This window comes from Rissa tridactyla, chromosome 15, assembly GCF_028500815.1.
Source record: "Rissa tridactyla isolate bRisTri1 chromosome 15, bRisTri1.patW.cur.20221130, whole genome shotgun sequence".
NCBI lineage: Eukaryota > Metazoa > Chordata > Aves > Charadriiformes > Laridae > Rissa > Rissa tridactyla.
Genome location: NC_071480.1, coordinates 2,139,879 through 2,159,984, shown reverse-complemented (window position 1 = coordinate 2,159,984; position 20,106 = coordinate 2,139,879). Strand labels below are relative to the sequence as shown.

Here is a 20,106-nt window from a genome sequence, read left to right as displayed (position 1 = left end):
CAGTGAGGTATAAATTCAGCTTATACCAAAATGCTTGTATTAAGCTTGGAACATGGTGTATTTCCAACAAAACACGTGCAGTAAAGCGTAATTGGGCTCTCTGCACACAGCAGCTGAGAAGAAAGAAATCCACAGAACTGGGGACACCTTAGTCATTCAGGTGCACTATAGGCATGTTCTGAGAGGAAAGTGTGGAAGGTGACCTAGAGGGTATCCCAGAAGCTTAAAGACACTGGCCTGAGGTCCTCCAGGAGCATTGGCCTGGGAATTGGGACACGCAATTTTTTTTCCAGCTTCTGCTGACGGGGTGAATTTGGTCAAATCATTTGACTGCTCTTTGCCTGGATTTCCCCAGTGGCACAAGGATGCCAACCTCTTAGGTAAAGATGCTGTTCTGATTTATTTAATGCTTCAGATATCGATAATTGTCAAAACAACGTCTCGATGGTTGCCTGACCACCTTTGTTAAGTGGGATGTGGTAGACTTGCCATCACTTGCCATCTCTCGGTTGCAACTGGATGTGTGCCTCAAAGATATGCCCTCATTCCGTCACAAGCTATTCAGCTTCACATGGAAGTTTCTGGGTGGCGTTTCCTGCCCTGTGTCACCCGGCGATCAGAGGGGGTTTTGCTAATGGTTCCTGCTGGGGAAGCTTCTGAAAGAAGCTAGCAAGACCTGAGACTGCTCCACGACCTGCAGGGCTCGATGTGCTCTGCTCTTTGTGGAACCGGCCCATGGCTGAGGGCGGTCACTGTTTGGTTTCCGTTCCCTCGTTGCGGTGACTATTAGGAGGGTTTTGCTGCAATGTGTATCGCCACATGGAGACAGGACCAGGTGACCGTGTTCTCTGGAAGCCTCCCCTGCTGCTGGGAGCAAAATAATTTCCCTGAGAACTAAGAAGGATTTCTTCGTTCTCCAATTTTCACTCAGAGGCCAGTGAACCCTGTAATTTTGTATGCCAGAGAGTTACGCCTGTAAAATAAAATGCTGGGCTGGAGAACGGTACATGAGGTGACTGTGGAAGAAGATGGTGCTTTTGCATATCTAGGGCTTGGGACTGGCTCTTGAGAGGATGTGTGATTCTGCCCCAGGATAGAAACGGATTTATGGCCAGTGAGCAGGTACAGGCACCATCAGAGAACGCCTCTGACATAATCCTTGTGATGAGATGAATCCCTTCCTGAAGACACCCCGTCTCTTCCCGTGGGCTCCCGTTGGTCAGTTAGGGCAGGCACATCCTGAACCAAGATGCAGACGAAGTTCTTTGCTTGCAGCAGGAGAGACCAGCTGGATACTGGAAGTCTGATTTAGGTGTCATTTTTTAGGCACTGACAAGTCTGAGAAGAGGCAAATGGGAAGGTTTGTTTGAGGGGAACTGCTAATTGCAGTATTCTTCTCTGGTGTCTGTCGGTAGCTGATGGCTCCAATGGGCATTTTGAAGACTTACTACTCCTTAAGTGGAGGCAAACAAGGGTGCAAGGACCAGAGCACGGGTATTGTGAGTGGGGTGCTAGTACAGTACAAAGGGACAGCACCTGGTAAGGAGCCTGCTTGGTCCTTGCCGAGGACTGGGACATGAGATGAGCAAGGCACAATTCCTGGGAAGGAAGAGGCATGCTGTTAAAGATGATGGTCTGTTCGTTCAGCCTCTGCTTGTCTGTATGTTTGCCCACATCGTGCGAAGGAGAAGAGCCATCAGAGTCCGGTCAGGGCTGAAACAGGCAGTGCACAGGCAGTAGGAGCCCACCAAGACAAGATACTCATGAACCCAGCCACAAAGGAGAGGGACTTCACTTCCAGCACAGCCTTCCACAGCCGTTGGCAGCTGTAGGGGTAATTGATCACTTCTGCCTGGGGGCAGCCAGTTGGACCCAATGTCACATTGAGCCCTTGCCAAAGCTGGGAAGGGAAAACTTGCGCTTGCAGCTTGCCCAAAAGAACTTGTTCCTGGCTCAGTTGTGTCCGTTATTAACATGTCCTCATATATCATATAAGACAGAAAGCTAATCACTTACAAAAGATCATGAGCTCATAAAACAGCTATAGAGTTAATGTTTTTTATACCGTTCCATTTGCAGAATAGGGCAGTGCTCTGTCATAACTATACTCTGTTACTCAGCTAATCTTCAGATTATTGTGGTAATCAGGAAATTGTATAAGTGACAGATAAAATCTTTCAGGTTGGGAGGGAAGTAAAAGTTGGAGAACAAGAACGGGTTATAGCATGTTAAGCTAGAATAAAGCGCGTCAGCCCCGGTATGGAAGTAGAAGAGGGGTCACCATCCATACTTGCTTTTGGAGGGTGCAGGGAAGAAAAGAAATTAAAAGAGATAAATGAGGGACAGCTGGGGGGAAAAAATAGAGGCAGTAGCATGTAGTAGCAAGATCCAGGAAAAGCACTGCTCACTGGTGCTGCGGATTGGCTTTAGAAGACCACGGCTGTAGGGTTTTGCAGAAGCGTCAGGTCTGCTGGCTGTGGTTTGTCTCAGGACTCTGTAGCATGAGAGGTTAAGCAACCAGGCAGGACTATAGTTGTTACATACAGGCTGAGATTGAGTTTTATATTTGTTTTACTTGAAACTTTTGTTTCCAAACTTATAACTGGAAGGGTGCCCTTAAGTCTTGCTAAATAAACCATGACTTCATTTTTCCATTAGGCTTGTTTGGTGTCAGTGAACAAAATGATGGTGGGTGACAGTGACAAATTGAGGTGGTCTGCGTTGGAGGCAGCAGAGTCCAACAAGGCGGCGTGCGCAGGTGCTGCTGAGGGTATGCCTGCGGCGCTTCACTTGCCTGGTGTTTCCCGATGCAGGGTGGAGAGGAGTCCCATCTCCACCTCCCCACTGCTACCCATCCCGCAAGCACTCGGGCAGCCCTCAGATGGTGGCAGCAGGACATCGCAGAGTGGGAACGTAGAGCTTGCTCTGGTAGTCCACCAAGCCATGGGCCCTCTCTCCAGCTGTCACAGATGCCTGAAGGAGGGCTCAAGACCAAGGCAAAGTCCTCAGTGTGTTTGCCCAGGCACTTCCCAGCTACCCAGCAGGTAGTTTCAGAGCTCTGCAGTGGGACAGGAGGGCCTGGTGTTAGGTTTAGTCTGTACTTCTCTGTTGAGCTTTGAGATAGAAGAACCCAGGTGTACCTAATGCTTATTGAAGGGAAAAAGAGAAGTAGGTGTCTCTGCCCTAGACATGGGGACAATTATCATTCTTCAGACAAGGCAGCTGGTTTTCAAGAAGGCTTCAGTGTACTACCTTAAAATGGCCATGTTCCCCAGGTCTTGTGGGAGCCAGCTATTTATCAGAAGCAGAATATATTTCCCACACTGGATTCTGCCAAGTGTGAGGGTCCCAAGTGCCTGAAGAGCATCTCTGCAGAGATTATTGCCACTTTTGCTTTCCTCTGAGAATCAAACTCCCCTTCTGGGATAGCAGGGGACGGTTCATCTCCCCTTCCACCCACCCTCACTTCCACTGACATTTCTGTTCATTGCTTTTATACAGTGCTGCTGTTTGGGCGGTGGTAGGCTCTTTGCAGATAAGGAAAGCTGAAAGCCGTGCCTACAGATTGCTTGGGCCAGGGCACACCGCTCCAGCTGTGCACCACCCAATTAGTATGAGCCACAGCACTCTCTGTAGACAGGAACGCGGCTCCAGCCCACACAGACCTCTCGTTAGTTCACTGCTTGCTATTGTGAGTAACAGGTAAGATAGGATGAATCTGAGATTACAGGAAATCCATCTCATCTAGCTACCTATTGGCATTTTTGATGTCTCCATCACAGTAGCACCTTTAGGGATGTTGGAAGGAAAACTCTGGCAACATTTCCCCCGTCTTTTCTCCTTGGCCACGTTATCTGTCCTGACATCTCCTGTGAAGGTCAGTGCCATTCAGTTGTTCGGTGGATGGCCAGCAAACATAGACAAGAATAAGGACAGATGGGAGAAAGGTCAGTAGTTCCTGCGGGCTTGGAAAACATCATACATAAGCAGCAACATGCTCCCATAGAGGAAGGGGCTGCGCTTGGCACAAGAGAGAGAGCCTGAGCCAGAGGCAATACTCCTGCAAGGTCCACAGTCAACTGATGTGTCAGAAAAGATGAGGGCAGTTCCTGTGGCAGTGATGCCGATGGACATTAGCATTAGTGGTAAAATTAAGACTAGATTCTCGGCTGAGACGACTACCTGCAATACCGTCCTTATGCCATATTTGAAGGCCTTCCGAAAGTCAGGTGCAAGCGGTTGGTTTGCTTTCATCCCAAAATGTGGCTGAGCAAAGCAGCTGCAAGATTCAGTCCCCGCAGAAATTGTCAGATGGGAGTTTCCTGACTGCCCTGGTGGTGGATGGATAGCCAGCTCAGGACCAACAGTCATGCAGGTAGCCGTCTCATTGCTGTTTCCCAAACTGAGACCAAACCACAAAAGACTCCACGTAAGGATTTGAAACAGACCTTCGGCGGGTGTAAATCAGTGTTTTGCTATCATAGTGATGGGATGGGGGCTTGGTTTAGGTAAATCCCTATGGATCAGGGAGGCTTGTGTCCCAGTCTCACAGCTGGTACAAATCTGTGGTGCCTCAGGACAACGCATGGTCTGAATTGATCCTTTGTTCTCTCGGTCTCATTCTGGCTCTTCCCCACTGGCTCTTTTTTGTACAATTCACCTTGATAGCATGGCCAGCCTGGGGGAGAGGGGTACTAGGAACCGTTAGACTGAGGTGGGAAGGTGTGTGGGAGGAGAATCTCTCCAAATATGTTCAGGACAAGGATGTCCTTGCTGCCACTGTGCAATACTTGCGGCAGTGGAGGGTCCCCGGGTGTCACCTACTTGATCGTGAGGCAGGTGGGTAAAATACGTGCCTGGAATTGTGCTGCTTCTGACTGTCTCCAGGATCAGGAGGCAACTGTAAGAGCAATGACAAGACTCTTTCTTTTTTTTTTTTTGTACTTGCTGGAGAAAAGACTCTGGCCTAGTTTTATATTCTTTTGGCCTCTTAATTCTCAGAACATCAAATTGCTTCACCAACAGAACACACTGGTCTGAAACCAGCTCCAGATGTGCCAGCGAAGAGCTGACCTCAGGGGGAAACTGAGATAATTTTCCAGTGTGAAAATTCTTCTGCTATTCACCTGAGCCAGGGACGGGGGTACCTGCAGGTGTGAGGAGCAGCTTATTGACAGGATTATCACTTCGAATGCAGCAAACAACACAGGCTAGCGCTCTGATTCGCCTGATATATCTGGGGAAGGCTTTTAATAAGCCATTTGAGTCAGGATGTTCCAGAGATGTATGTATTCAAAGTGCTGTTTTCAGCAGCACCTTCCAGCCAGAGGCATATTCTGGGCTTGTTCTGAATGTGAACAAATGCGGGAGAGGCCTTTAATCTTTATGGAAATTGTAGCTAACATCTCTAGCCAAATGTAGGCAGACCAGCATGGGGAGTACTTCCATCCCCATCGTGGCGTAGGGGAGGAGATCGCAGCACTTGCCCCGCTCTCCCTGGGCTACCGGCTCAGCACGGGCACTGGCCCTTTTCTAAAGACCAGGGTGAGCCAGGGCGGTCGGCTTCTCAGATCGCCTCCAGGCTGTATGTGCCTTCTCCCTCTCCATCCCTCTTCCTTTCCCCTCTCTCCTTTCCCCCACGTCTCCAGCTGGTCTCTGCTTCAAATTACGTCCTTCATTCATTCATTGAATTCTCCAGCTTCTCCCCCAAATCCCCAGCAACTATTTGAATTAATTTACTGAGGATCAGTGCAGAAATGTATGTCGAAGGAGTTCAAATTCCCTGCTGCTTCACAGTTTGTGTTGTCGTTTACAGCTGTTCAGGGGAATACAAAGCAGGTGTAAAATGATCCCCCAGTCCCCGCAGTAGCATTTTACAGCCCCTGTGCTCTGTTGTAAGAAACTAGTTAAGGTGCAGGCGGGTGAAGAATTAGGGAAACCACTTGGAAAACACCCAGAGAGTTCTGCAAATGGGCTTTTTCTTTTCTCCGTACTCCTGTTGCCGTTCACTGACATTTGAAAAGAAAGAAACAGGACCAGCTTTGAAACCTCTAGGACCTGTAGAAGACAAGGCAGTTCAGTGCCACTCCATCCGCTTTCTCCTCCAAGCACACCTCTGTTACAGTAAGTCCCAATGCTTCCCATAGCTTTCCCACCCAGGTAACTCCCAAATGAGTTAATGCGCGTTCTGAGCAGCCAGAAAATGTCAGATATTTCTGTCTCAGAACATTTTGAGGGTAAGAGTTACTCAGTGTCCTGGCATCCAAAATACCATTGCCAAAAGGGAGGAGGGGTCCAGCAGAGTGGGGAGAGGTAGAAGCTGCCTGAACTGGGCAACTAAGAGAGGACACCAGCTGCTGTCTTCTTCGGTGTGAAGGATCTAGGTTTCTTGCTTATTTAGGACATAAACAGTCTGTGCAGTGTTAGACATCATAGGTGTTCACTCACCATTAGTCGTACCAGAGCAGCTCCCACCCTCTGTGGCATTGCCAGTCTTCATTTTACAGGTGGGGATGTGGAGCACAGAGAGGATAAGGGCCTTGCTTCAAAAGGTGTTGGGTTATCATCTTCCCTTGACTCCAAAATAAATACCTAAAACCTTGTAAATATGCGTCCCTGAGTAATTTATGCACTTTGCCCAGGTACTGAGAGCACTTTTGCCCTGCGAACACCCTTCAGGTCGGCTCCTCTCAGGGGATGTGTGCCGCAGCGTGTGCTTTAGTCCTGCTCTGTGAATGCTCAGGGATGCTTCATCCTGCACCACCGCATGGGCACAGACCCGACGCCTTCAACCCTGTATCCTAACAGCAAGTGAGAGCTTTTACACTTGCATTGGAAAGCAAAGAGTTTGTCCCAAAGTACTTGCAATCCAAGAAACACAAGAGAAGGGATGGGTCAGAAAGTCAGGTGGATGAGCTACAATGCAATGAGCTTAATCGCCCGGATTCCAAACAGATCTTTTTAACTCTTAGGTGTTTCTTTGCTTATCCTTCCTTAATCTTGCTGGTTTGGACATCCTCCCTCCCTCTTCCGTTGCTGCCCGAGGTTAGGACCTGGGGATGTTTGATCGTGAGCAGCCACAGGGATTCAACACGTGCTGCCCACCAACACTGACGATCCCAGCGCCCTCCTGAGCCAGGCAGCATCCTCCTCCCCTCGGCGAGGCTGGGGCTGCACCGACTTCTGCCTCTGGTTATTGGTTTATTCTGGTCTCCTGGGTGTTCTGCTGAGCTGTAAAGTTTTAGGGTAATCTGTGAAAAAGAACCCTTGGGTAAACTATGCCCCACTAACAAGACAAATGGGACAACAAAATATCCCCACTGCAAATATGTTTACCAGTGAACTTGCTGGAAAATAAAATGCATTTGCAACAGTTTCTTGTATCTCAAGTCCAAATATCTCCCATGGCTGATGTCAAGGTTTCATGTGTCAAAAGAGCTAACAAGTGACAAATTTGGAAAAACTGGAAAAAAAAGTAAAAAAAAAAAGAAAAAGTGTGATTGCTGCAGCCAAAAACCGTGTAGGTGGAGTGTGTGTGTATATACACATGTATAAGTACAACATCTTGGTACTCACAGGAACCACACAGCCGCGACCCAGTGGCAACATCCAGAGCTACAGGATAAATACCAGGTGCCTGCTAAAAGTGTTTTGGTGGAGTTTAGCATTCATTCGACAGAGTGCAGTCCCAGAGCCACAAGGCCAGGCACAGCAGCGCTTATCGTCCACAGCGATGTCTAGAAACTGTATGTTACTATGGTAACAACATTTTTTTTTTTTTAAGAGAGAGTAATGCAAGTTGTGAGCAGGAGAGAGGATTAAACATATAGATTTACTTTGAAACAAAGCCTCACAGTGAAACTCAACCTGCTGAAAACAATACAACAAAATACATGGAGAATGTGGAAATTAATTGAAGTGGGCTTTTCTGGCAGTGTGCTCCGGTGGAGAAGAGGCATTACTGTGGAAATAGTGACTGGGAGTCTAATCATAGAATCATAGAATATTTGAGTTGGAAGGGACGTTAAAGCCCACCCAGTGCCACCCCCTGCCCTGGGCAGGGACACCTCCCACCAGCCCAGGTTGCTCCAAGCCCCGTCCAACCTGGCCTTGAACCCCTCCAGGGATGGGGCAGCCACAGCTTCTCTGGGCAGCCTGGGCCAGGGGCTTGCTACCCTCACAGCAAAGAATTTCTTCCTCAGATCTCATCTAAATCTCCCCTCTTCCAGTTAAAAACTGTCACCCCTCATTCTATGGCTCCCCTCCCTGATCCAGAGTCCCTCCCCAGCTTTCCTGTAGCCCCTTTAGGGACTGGAAGGGGCTCTAAGGTCTCCCCGGAGCCTTCTCTTCTCCAGGCTGAACAATCCCAGGTTGTTCAGGTGTGTAACCAGCCAGGGCCCTGCACACTGTGGGAGACGGAGTGGCCGTGGCCATGTGCTGCAACATGCTGGGTGATGCCCCAGATTACGCCGTGCAGCAGTATCAGCTGCCTGTGCCCCCACCGCTTGTCTGCCACACATGGGCCTCCTTCCCAGAACCGGGCTTCCACTTTTTGTAACGTTTGCTGGGTTTAGGAGCAAACCCTGGGGCTGACGGGGCTGTGAGGTCACGGGAAGCATGACTGATGGGTGCAGGAGTGTCACAGGGACACTGACCAGGAGCAGTGAGGAGGAGTTGCTGGAGGATGGATACTCTGTGTGTGTAGGAGGTCCAACCTGATGCACTTGGATGCTTTCCCAATTCCTGAATCTGTACAGCTGGATTGGAAATGGCAAGGAAATACTGTTCGCAAAACATACAAAAGCAGAGATGTAAAGAGTTTTGGAGTGTAATACCTAATAAGTCCAGTTAATGCCGTTGTCCCATGTTGCTCATGTTACAAAGTCTGTGTTGTGGGTGACAGGAAGGAAAGATGTTTAAGCCAGGTGGTTCCCCTCACTCCATGCTCTGTCGTCCTCCTCCAGATCTGGGCAAGGATCAGGAGCAGAGGGCCATTAGAGCTGGTATCTGGCACAGGTATTCTGGAGACTTTGGAGAGCTGTGAGAAAGGGCAGGATTGGGAGATTCTCCGTTCCCTGGAGAGCACTCTGTGTCCGAGCTGAAGTTGTTGCGCTGCCACCTCAGCACTCACTATCTGCCCAGGCACCTAGCGAGTGCTGAGATGACATGACCACAACTGTGAGCACCTGGGAAACAAGGGGGGCGGGGGGGCAACTCAGAGCTCAGCCCCAGCACCAGCAATGACAGGGCAGCAAGTCACCTGGGGCTTGAGGATGCAGTAGGCAAGGGGAGTCATGGTCCTGCTTGAGTTTTGATGTGAGCCCTGACTGGTTTCTTGATTTGAATCTTCAGGCTTGTCCACTCTTCCTCTCAATCTCCAGTTTCATGGCCAGTTGAGTTAGCCTAATGGCTCTTCTGCCATTGAAGCAGAGGTCTCAGTCCTTCTCACATCCTCTCCTGCCATGGCTTCTGCCCTGTGTGCTGACTTTGGTGCTGTCACATCCTTCCATCAGCTGGTTTAACTCATTAACCCAGCAAAGTCAGCTCAGGAAGAGGTCATTCAACGTATGATGAAACATAGGATTGCCATAAGGAGTGGGGCTGAGAGGGATCGCCCTGTTTCGGCAGCGCTGAACTTGTAACCACTGAGCTGTGTCCCATTAACCACAGCCTCTGGTAGGAGTTTTAGAGGTTGCCTCTGGGCAAGTACAGAGGAGAGCATGTGCGTAGACGTTCTGGGAACTTGGTGACCAACTGGGATTGACTATCATCAGCACCTTCAAAGCTACGTGCACTTTGACATTAACTGGGCTGAGGTTCATGCCAGTGGGTTTGGGAGTTTCCAGAACTCAAATTTGACGCCATGGTGGCATTTTACAATCAAAACAATTCTGCCTGCAGTTAAGGTATTTCAGTTTTAACCTGCTCAGAAGTTTCCTTGGGTGGAAAACCCAACTAAGCCCACTGCTCTGTCCTGTACCACCCTGCAGCTCTACTGGGCACTGTGGAAGGGTAAAATAATTTCTGTAGCAGGTTTACTTCTCCCTGTCTGCCTCTGTGTCTTACTAGATCAATTATTGTTTGTAAAATGCATTAGATCTTCAGATGAAAGGCAGAAACACAATGTTTTCTTCCATTAATCAGAGCAGTTTACAGAAAACATCAATTTAAAATGTTAAAGCCAATTTGCAACTGGTATTGACAACAATTAAATTGGCCTCCACAAAGTAATGCAACTAGCTGCTTTTGACACTGTGAAGAATGAAATCTTTATAAGGCCATTCTACATGTTGAGCTTCCCCCTTTTCACGATTGCCGATCCTATCACGCTCTATAGAAGTGTAAACAGAGGTGAGGAGCTGGAAGCAATACTCCATTGAGAATGTGCCGTAATCAGTAAACTTTCCTTCCCCTCTTGTTGGATCCCTGCCCAAATACTGCAACGCAGTCTATGCTCTGCTTTCATCAGCTTCCTTCCTTTGCTGCCCAGTTGACTTTGCTGACTTCAAAATTATGCAAAAATGTACTGAAACAAATGTTCACTACTTTATTCCTGGCATTATCACCAGAGGCAGTGAACTCCTGAGCTGACCACTGGCCATTGCCTCCATGAAGGGCAGTGGCGCACAGGCTTTGCAAAGCTGTAACTCACTCTTGCAGCCTTGCCATGGAAAACTACCAGCTCAGCTTACGGAGGTGTGAGAACAGAGGTGATACTGGGGAAGTCATGGTTAACTTCTCATAAATCGGTCTTTGGGTATGTAATGAATAGCTCATCTGACATCCAGATGTGCAGGTTTTGGAGATTTAGCAAGACCCTGGCTAGGGGAAGCCAGAGCATCACCAGCAGAAGACATTGCTCAAGTCTCTGAAAACCTAGTTGATTAGTGTTTTGTTTTAGGCATTTAAATCATAAAAGGCATAGCCAGTTGTCTCATATTGTCCTGTCTCAAGCTCTGCTCGGCCAAGCAAAGGGAGGAGGAAGAGTCTGCAGGGCTGCCTTCCCATTTCTTTCGGCAGCGTTTCTCTACATGAGGCATCTTGGCTTCTCCTTCGCAACACTCATGTCTTCAGGGCATTCCCACCCTCTGGGATATGCTGAGGGTGTTTTCTGGTGGCTTTCAGATTGTTTGTAGATGGAAAGATGCCAGGAAGGTTTGCCTCATGTTGAAGGTCTTGTGGCAACTTTTATCATTGGCTGCAAGCAGCTTTTATTGTTGGTGCAGCCCCTGTTCCTTCTGGCATGCCAACCACGCGTGTGTGGCTTGGGAATTTAGTGGGTCTTGCCTCACTTCCCCTTCTCTGGAGCTGTATTACTCTCAGATCATCTTACTTGTTGCAGGTACCTGAAAAGACTCCCAACTGGCTATTTATATGAGCATACCTAAGAGGGAGCCATGCCCTCCTCCGTAAAAGGACAAATCTAACTACTCTTTCTGTTTGATTTAAAATATTTGAGGAGGAAAGAAAAGGGAGTACATCTGTCACAATCTCACTTACAATCAGAGAAGTTAATGGAAAGATTCCTTCTGACTCTCCAGGGCTTTGGACAAGGCTCTGTACTGCAACATTAACAAATAATGGAGTTCACATCTCATCAAATCCCTCTCAGGAAAATAATTCTAATATACGCGGATGGCCTTTTGCAGCTCTCTCCCCAAATCTGTCCCTGGTTTGTCCGCTGTGCCAACACTTCTATCTTCTAGTGTTAAATCACTTCTGTGGGTAACTGTTGCTCTCTAAAACAAACCCCATGTGAGATGTTCAGATGCTGCCAGTCACAGGGCAGTGCCCCCGTGCCCGGAATGACCTCTCTGAAAAGGCAGTAAGATAAATACGAATTACCAAATCCGTGACTTTCTACCCAATGTCTCCCAGAGGCAGTAATGCAGCCTCTGTGGCGCTTCCTTTCACTTCACAACTCTCCTCTCTGGATCCACAGCTTTTCCTACCGAGAAAGCATTTCTCAGCAAGCTCCATGGGCAGGGTGCAGTTCTACTGTCTACATCATGCCTGCCAGAGGGACCTGAAATCCCAGTCGTTCCCGGGACAATGTGCCAGATCCCGGTACTCTTCACATAGGCAGCCTGCACTCAAAATTCCGGTACCTACACATCCCATCTTCCTTGCAGCAAGCAGTGTTATGGCCCTTACAGGAAGGGTCTTTGGGGAACTCTGCAAAGAATTAGTCTTTGTGATGACTGGAGGATGCAGGAAAGGTGTGGAGATGTGTCCGTGCTGTAGGTTAAGTGCAGCATTAAGCAAACTGAAGTGCTGCAGGCTGCCTGAGATCACAGACAGTGAGTGTGGCATCCAGGTTGCACAGCTCAGCAGAAAAAGTTTTTCTATTAAATCCTACTTAGGTATTAATATATTCAGTGATCAGGAAGCAGGGCGGGGGCGGGGAAGTTGAAAGGGCTCTGATGTGCAGCGTGCAGTCAGGTAGCTCCAACTGCCTCCATCTCTGAAGTGTCCCACTGCTGCCTTGGGGTTGGTCATTGCGGATCTCAGAGGTTCTTATTCCATGTGTCCAGGTTTCTGACTGCCCTCATTGCACCACTTCAGTGCCTGGCACTGGCAGAACCTTGCAGCACAGAGAGAGCTGATGTCCTCTCGCTTCTGAGGCAACTTGCTGTGGGTGGGTTGTCCTCCTTGATGAGCATCTAAGAGGTACAGGAGTGATCCCGTAGGAGTTCAGGTGTGACGTGGCTGGAGATGCTAACATGGAAGAGGAGCCTTCCTGTCACCTACCTTACTGTCCTTTCTTTTTTTGTCCTCAATTCCTCTGCTGTGGCCGAGGGCAGCAGTAGGAGCTGGACTAATGACTCCACTTACCTCTCCACTTGGCTCCACTCTCCACTTGCCAGTCATGGTTCTGAATGGACTTGCCCATCAAAGGATTCAGGTGGACATCAGGTTCTGATCAACGCTTGCTGTTCACATGACTTATGGGTGGGAGAGTTGTAGTGAGGGATTAGATGAGTTGTAGTGAGTTGTTGTTATACCATCTGCCATGCAAGAGAGCGATTGTGTAGCACCGTGGCTGTCACTTGACATCTGCGAGATCACATGGGAGATCGCCCTGTCCTTCAGGAGGCTGTCAGAATGCAGGACGGTGCCTTGTACCAGCCCTGAAAAGCCAACATCAACTCTCATACCCTCTTCAGATAGCCTGCAGACCCTGTGAGGCTTTGCCCTTGGGTAGGTGGCAGGTGCTGAAGCTGAATCACTCCCATCTGAGCAGGGCGATAAGTTCTTGACTGACAAAAAAGGAAAACAGCACTGTCTGCCCATGGCTGGAAGGGGCAGGTAGTTGCCCCAGACTACGTCCTGCAGCTCTGTCGCCCCTGGTATGGCTGGTGGGGCTGGTCTGTGCAGAGACAGCCTGTGAAACTCCCCACTGCTTCTGTCTGGAGATACAGGGAAAGGCAGCAGCAAAGCAGCCCTCAAGAGTCTTCTACAAATATAATTGCAACTTCCCAACCAAAGAGCAGTTGCTCCACCAAGGACCCCAGACTTTTTTTATGAGGCAAAGAGTCACACATCTAAAGTAGGGATAAACCTTGATTTTGGAGAGTTATCGTGGGAGATCTGTCACAGCCAAGACCTTCGGTTTGGTTTGGTTTGACAGATTCAGCCTCAAGATTTGAGGAAATTCCAGGTTTACCTAAGTTCAGATTCTAAGCCCTTTAGTCCACTGGTGTCCCAGACTGTCTCCCTAATTTATCTTTCTTTTTGTTCTCGGAAGTCAAGTTGCACCTATATTCTGTCTGGAGTCTTTTTGGAAGGTCTGCATTTCGCAGCCAAGCCCCTGTCCCAGGCAGCATAACCTCCGCTGGCCCTCCTGGCTGATGGAGAAACGTGTCAGATGTTGCATCCAGAAATAACCGGGCTTTCCTATTAGCAGTGGTATTATTTCTTTGGTCTGGAGGTGGGAGTTAAACTCTCCCACAATGACGCACTTCTCAGTCGTATCTGACCAAGAACATCACAAAGATTTCTATTGAAACCTGTGTCCCGCTGTGCACGTTTGCAGCAAGCATCAGGTCCTGTGGTAACCTCCTTTCTAACATCTTCCCCATAATTATTTCAGCCATGGATTTTGAGCAGATTTTTTTTTTTTTAATCCAGGCTAGCATTTTTTATTGATTTGTGCAGATTTTGTCTTACCCCAGTTGTCAAACTGAATTTTCCCTCCCCACCTGGCCACTTACACCCTTCCTTCTGCCTCTTCTGAAGAGCACACGGCTTTTTGTGCCTCGTGTCCCAGCTGTGTTACTGCTGTGGACTCCCTGGTACTCCTGCAGTGTCCAGTTGCATGTCCCATACAAGAATTCAAGTTCTGCTTTATTTAGCCGAGAGTCCTGGCAAAACCATTTCTGTCAATCACTCCTGACTATACCCCATGGCTTTTCAGCCCTGGCACAATTCTAATACTGCTTATCTAATCACTTTTCTTCCACATGCTTCTTCAGCCCCTTTTTGTCCATTCTGCGTTTCACTGCTACTTCCTTATGTGCTATTGCATCAGCTCCTCTGCCGTCTGTCTCTGTTTCTCTAAAGATATTTTGGATGTATGCAATGTGAAAAATCAACATTTTGTGCAGGATTCCCCGAATCTTCAGCCAGGATCTCGTGGGGGTGAGCACCATGGTGAGCATCTGGCAGGTTCAGGGTCAACACGACTGGAGAGCAAGGAATGCAGGTGCCTGAGGCAGGGCAAGCCATGGACACCAGTGCTGGTGATCAACACAGTGGGGATTTAGTTCTGGTTGCGCAGACATGGGCCCAGCATTGTATTGAGTTGCAGGGTGACACCTGTGAACATCAGTTTAACATAATTGTCTGAATGATACTTGGTGGAGCTAATGAAATATTTACCTTTGAGCAGCTGTAAGATCATTAATGTTTCACTGTCTGCTGCCAGCCAGCCCTTTCCTGATTTACATTCTTGAATTGTTTATGAGGCTAATTGCACTGCCCTTCATAAATCAGGGGCTCAGCCTTTTATGGGTCATTTTCAATTAGCAAAAGCCCTCTGCCCTGCTGGTGAGGGCATCTGTGTCAAGAACCCAGGAGATGGAGGCTGTCACAAGCACTAACCTTCCATGAGGAGCCTTCCGCAGCACGTACGGGGGTCTCTGGTGACACCCCACTGCATGGCAGAAGCTCAGAGGCTCATGGCCAAGCTCACTCCTTCAGGTTCTCCATGCAGCTTGGAGACACCGCTTGCATTCCAAGGGTCTCCCCTTCCATACTAGCACTGATGTCTTGGCACCTCTGGTGTTGGCATGTCAGTGCCTAACGGAGGGATGTTGGCTCAGCTCAGGGGTAGGCAGGAGACAGAGGGTAAAGCGCAGACATTGCCATGCCTTTGGAGAAGGTGAATCCTCCCCAGGACAAGGCTAAAGTGGGCAGGGAGGGTGGTTCTTCCTCTCAAGGCAGTGTCCGTGTGCTTTCCAGCAATGCATTAAGGACCACAGCTAACTTCAGTTTGGGCTTGTGTGTATTTTTGTCCTCTCCCAGGAAGAAGCACGTGCAATAAAATGTCTGGCTTTGACACGTTTAGGGATTCTTTTTGCTTTTGCTCGTGGTTTTCTGTTGCTGAATTATATCAATTCCTTTAGCTAAAGAAATAGTTTTTTTAAAAACCAAGTTCCTTCCTATCAGAGCTGCAGAGGCTCAAATTTGTAATTGCCCTTAGTTTTTGGGACAAAGCTAAGCTTGAGGGAGCTCTTTCTCCCAGACAGGTGTTACATGTGCTTCAGGAATCTCCCCTGTGCTAGGTGAAAGGAGATTTTGTAAGAGAAAAATGTTACCTTTTTTCTTGTGTAATCTGATGCCTTGATCTAAAGGAGGGAAAATTTTCAGGCAGAGATTGCTAGAAAATTATGGCAATGCGTAGATTCAAAATGCGAGGGTACTCAAGTAAAACAAAACCACTGACATTTTAATCTTTGCACTGGTAGTCTCCATGGTGGCAGGGGACAGGAGATTGCCGCATGGAGTGTAGGGGCTGTTCCTGATGATCCCCCTAAAACTGAAGAATCGATGAAGTTTTGCATAAAATCTTACCAGTGAAATGGTAAAAACCTGGACCAGACAATATTCACTCGAGGTTTTAAAGGAGAGCTGCTGAGTTTCGCTGAAGTACAGTCTAACCATTTAATCAGCCTTTGTGCTGGGCGAGGGGAAGGTGGCAAATGCAATGCTCGTCTTCAGAAAGGCTTTAGAGACGGCGCTGGGAATGTGAAAGACGAGCTGGTAGGGCAGGTGCGCTGCGAGGGATTACGATAAAGCGAGGGAGAAGAGTCAAGATGGCTTTTGTGAAAGGAGAGCGTGCGTTACGGGGTTGCTGGCGCTCTGAGAAGGAGTTGGCTGACGTGGGGATGGAAGTGATTCTGTTGAGGCAGTGCAGTCGTTTTCCTTTGGAAATTGTCAGTGAGGTCTTTCATCAACAGTGCTTGAGAATACCGTGGGATAAGAGGAAAGGTCTTCTCAAGAATTAATAACAGATTAAATGATAGAAAGCAACAGATGAGAACAAACAGGTTTTGCACTGGGTGAATGATTAGAGTCCTAGAAGATCTGCTTTGGGACGTGTGCTGCTCAGTGTGTTTCTGAATGATCGAGAAAAGATGTACAGTGAGGTGACAAAAGGTCGTATGTGGTGTGGAATTATTCTGAACTCTCAAGTCTGAGGCTGACAGCAGGGACTTAACTGTATGAAGGTAATAATCCACTGAAAAGATGTCCAACATCGGCGAGAGGGAGGCCAGCAAGCTGTCGATTGGATGGGGAGCTAACTGGGGATACTCAACACCTCACTGGGGTTTTAGGTCTCAGTAGTACCTACTTCATCTTTGCATTTAGTTGTTTAAAATATGAAGTCTTGGAGAAAATCTGTTCTGTGCTTGCAATGTTTCGGACTTTCCGAGTGTCTGACTGATCTCACCTTTCCAAGAATCCAGGACAGCTTCTATGAACCAGGTTTCCTCTAAGACCTCTGGGTTCTGAAGCTGATGGTCAGATCCATTCAGAGACTAAGGGCATCTCCTTACAAGCGATACGCTACTGGAAGGCTGAGCAACAAGGAATTGGGGCTATGCTGGGCAAAGCCCCCCTCCGAGGAGTGTAGCGCAGCATCCCCCAAGCATCCAGCACCCAAAAGGGCAGTCTGGGTTCGACTGTTTGCACTTCAAACATACCTTGGACCCCGGCCCCCACCACCCCTGGGCCCCCTCGGTGGTCCTTCAAAGCAGCCAGCTCTGCAGATGCTCAGGGAAGCGGCTCCTGCTTATAAGGCACATTGATCTCCTTGACCTATTTGCTCATTACCTCCACAAATACGATTTTGATTAAGGAATTTTCCTAAGTAATTACTATGGCATTAGCAATTCAGCCAAACAGAAAATAGTCCAAAACGCCACGTGGCATGGTATGTGCCCTGGAGGCCAGCTCGCCGACTGCCGGGGACGGTCGGGCAGGGAGAGCGAAGGCCATCGCTGCGGGACAGATGGACAAAGCTCTGTCCTGCCCGCTGGGGCCACGGGGTCCTCAGGTCAGGTACCAGGTCTGTGTGTGGCTTCTGCTACTCGTCATCCTGCTCCCCTGGAGTGAGGGAGATGTTCTGACACCAGCTGCAGACTCACGGGTTAAAAACACGCTTGCTTCCCGTTGCTTGTTAAAATTAAAATGCCTGCTGAGCTCTTGTTTTGAGCAGCGGGAGGGAAAGATAGTACACCCCTTACAAAGAACAGGCTAAACCCGAGGAGCTGGTTCAGTGGTGGCAGTGGCACATCCCAGCCTGGCTCACAGGGGACGGGCTCAGGTGTGTGACGTCCCCGCGACCCCAGCCCCGGGCAGAGAGCATCGTGGCACAGATGGAGCTGCTGAGCAGAGCCCGGCTGGTGGAGCTGCTCAGGCAGCCCCCGATTTACAAACTGGCCTTGGCATCCTTCCACGTACGACATACTGAGCCACTTCATACTTTCTTGTTAGGAGTTGGCCACCAAGGACCTCTGACAGAGCTTTTCCTGACAGGAGACAGCCAAAATCATGTGCAAATCTGTCCTGGGACAAGAAAAAGACAGGCTCAGAGTGACTCAGCCCCAGAAAATTGCGTCCCCAAGTAAAACTGCTTGAAAAAGGGGCCAAAGCTGAGCTTGCTTTTGCTCAAGAAAGGCAGAAAAATAATGGTGTCACCTTTAAGATCAAAGCAACTGGCTGAATTCCTCTCTGTGAGAGTAAGTACCTAGTAAACAAAGCCAGCACTCACTTTCTGCAAGCATCTGCCTTCGCCTTCAGCAGCTTTCTAATGCAGTTCTGGGGGAGCGCTGCCAAACAAAAAGGGACTCATTCCAAGGCTTCGGCAGTGAAAATATAAATATCCCTCATGTTAATTTTGGGTGCCATAATCCATCAGTGGCTGCCTTGTGCGATTTAGCTCCAGGACATCTCCTGACAGCATGGGCAGTAAAGCGTTCCCATGCTAATGTAAAATAGGCAGGGGCTGGGGCATTTTTTTCAGCTGCCCATTAAGCTGAAGTGAAGGACGCGGGGGTGGTGGGACGGCCTGGGGGTGTGGAGCCCAGCCACCGAGGAGGCAGAAGTTACCTGGTGCAGACACCCCTGTGGCTGGTCGTGTGCAATCAGAGGTGCAAACAGTGAAAGGCACAGTACACGAAGAGCTACAGGGCTGTATATAGGGGTATATATCCAGCTCTGGCCAGTGTGGCCTGCTGGCTGGGCACAGTGGTCCAGCAAAGAGTTGGTCATGAAAATGGAGCCTGGCTTACCGCTGTACAGCCGTGCCACATGTTATTCTCAAGCAAATCCCGCACAAGATGCGTTTAACACTGCACTAAGTGGTTTTAAATTGTGATACCACTCTCATGGGGCAGACTGGCATATACTGCTGCGTTGCAAAGGGAGGAGGAAGGGACCCCGCTGTATGGGGAGACGGCCTGCAGTGAAGAGCTTCTTTGCTCGAAGCAAAGGCAAAGCTCTGCTGTTGTTCGCAGCAACTCATGAACTTGGGCTTATGACGGTGTGGGTATAGAACAACATCTCCTCTGAGACCTGCAGGGATCTCAGAGAAGAAATCTGATGCTGAAATCCCATGTTCGTAGAATAATAGAATCACAGAATCATAGAATCATAGAATCATTTAGGTTGGAAAAGACCCTTGGGATCATTGAGTCCAACCATCAACCCCACTCTACAAAGTTCTCCCTTACACTATATCCCCCAACACCACATCTAAACGAGTCTTAAACACATTCAGGGATGGTGACTCCACCACCTCCCTGGACAGCTTATTCCAGTGTCTGACCACTCTTTCTGGGAAGAATTTTTTCCTAATGTCCAGTCTAAACCTACCCTGCTGCAGCTTGAAGCCATTCCCTCTTGTTCTATCGCTAATTACCTGTGAGAAGAGACCAGCACCAACCTCTCTACAATGTTCCCACTTGACTAAATGGATGTGAGCCCTTCTGGGTCCATACTCGAGGGCTGCAGCTCAGGAAGGACAAGAGAGAGGCAAAGATGTAATAGCTGTGTCATGTCACCCTTCCTAAAAGAGCTCTTAGATCTGTGGAGGAAGAGCACCTGTGATACCTCAGGATAAGTCGGGAGCCGTAGGGTACCTGTCCTCCAACAACTCGCGGACATTAACGCCTGCTCTTGGTGTTGGCAGTATAAGGCTCAGCATGTTGGCCCTTTGCAGCCCGGCAGGACACCTCCCAGGCTTTGCCTCCTTTAAACACCCCTCAAGTGGCAGACTCCTCCAGTTGTCTACACATACTGATTTACTAGTATTTTGATATTTTAGTAGAAGACGCTCACTGTCAGTTCTTTCCAGCCTCTTTGTTCAGCACCAGCATACATTAAAACACCTCCAGGAAGCTTTCCCAGTCTTTTCTGTTCTTCTCAGTAGCCTTTTAACTTACACTTGTTTTCCTCTTCCTTATTCACTAAAATTTTATTTACAGCATCTTTCTTGTCTTTTAGGCTTGCTTGTGGACCTTTGTTCCCTTTGTTTCTGTTCAGCCATTTTCAGTGCAGTCTGGACTGCTCTGCTTTCACCTCTAAACCCTGTTGGAGCAA

General features: G+C 48.6%; 1 protein-coding gene across 1 annotated transcript in view; it reads left to right on the top strand.

Annotated features, from left to right (window-relative positions):
• SHISA6 (shisa family member 6) overlaps positions 1-20,106 on the top strand; it is a 266,118-nt gene that overhangs the window by 16,456 nt on the left and 229,556 nt on the right. The window lies entirely within an intron of this gene.